We start from the raw sequence: 468 nt of genomic DNA, 5'->3' as shown, positions 1-468 counted from the left end.
AGTTTCTTAAGCATCTGGAAAACAGCCTACATGTATTAGCATATGTATCCTGAAGGATGATAATCCTCATTGCTGTATCAGTGGGTTATCTTTTCTGTGCTGAATTATCTTGTGGAGATACTCTAGCTGAATCCAAATAGGTCTGAGCCAAGAACCAGTCTGAGCCCAGCAATTTGACAGATCTCAAAAAGGTTCTACTAGTGACATCATGAGATTCCTGAAATGTGTATTTGGGTCACAAGAACAGACACCAGAGACAGTTTGTAGTTTGTCTTTTACAACTACTCTTAACCACAACACTATTATAGCTACATAATAGAGGGTTAAAGCCAGTTCAGGTGAAATAACATGAGGTGGTTTTTGGATGCAAATTATGCTAGGATTTGGGATTAGAGTCGAAGGTCAAATCAGTGTTAGTGTTTGGGTTTTCATTTCATAGCACTGTTATCATATGAGATTGTGGCCAGA

Source organism: Lepidochelys olivacea, assembly GCF_965140295.1.
Source record: "Lepidochelys olivacea isolate rLepOli2 genome assembly, chromosome: 1".
In the NCBI taxonomy this organism is placed as follows: domain Eukaryota; kingdom Metazoa; phylum Chordata; order Testudines; family Cheloniidae; genus Lepidochelys; species Lepidochelys olivacea.
This window is presented reverse-complemented; position numbering follows the sequence as displayed.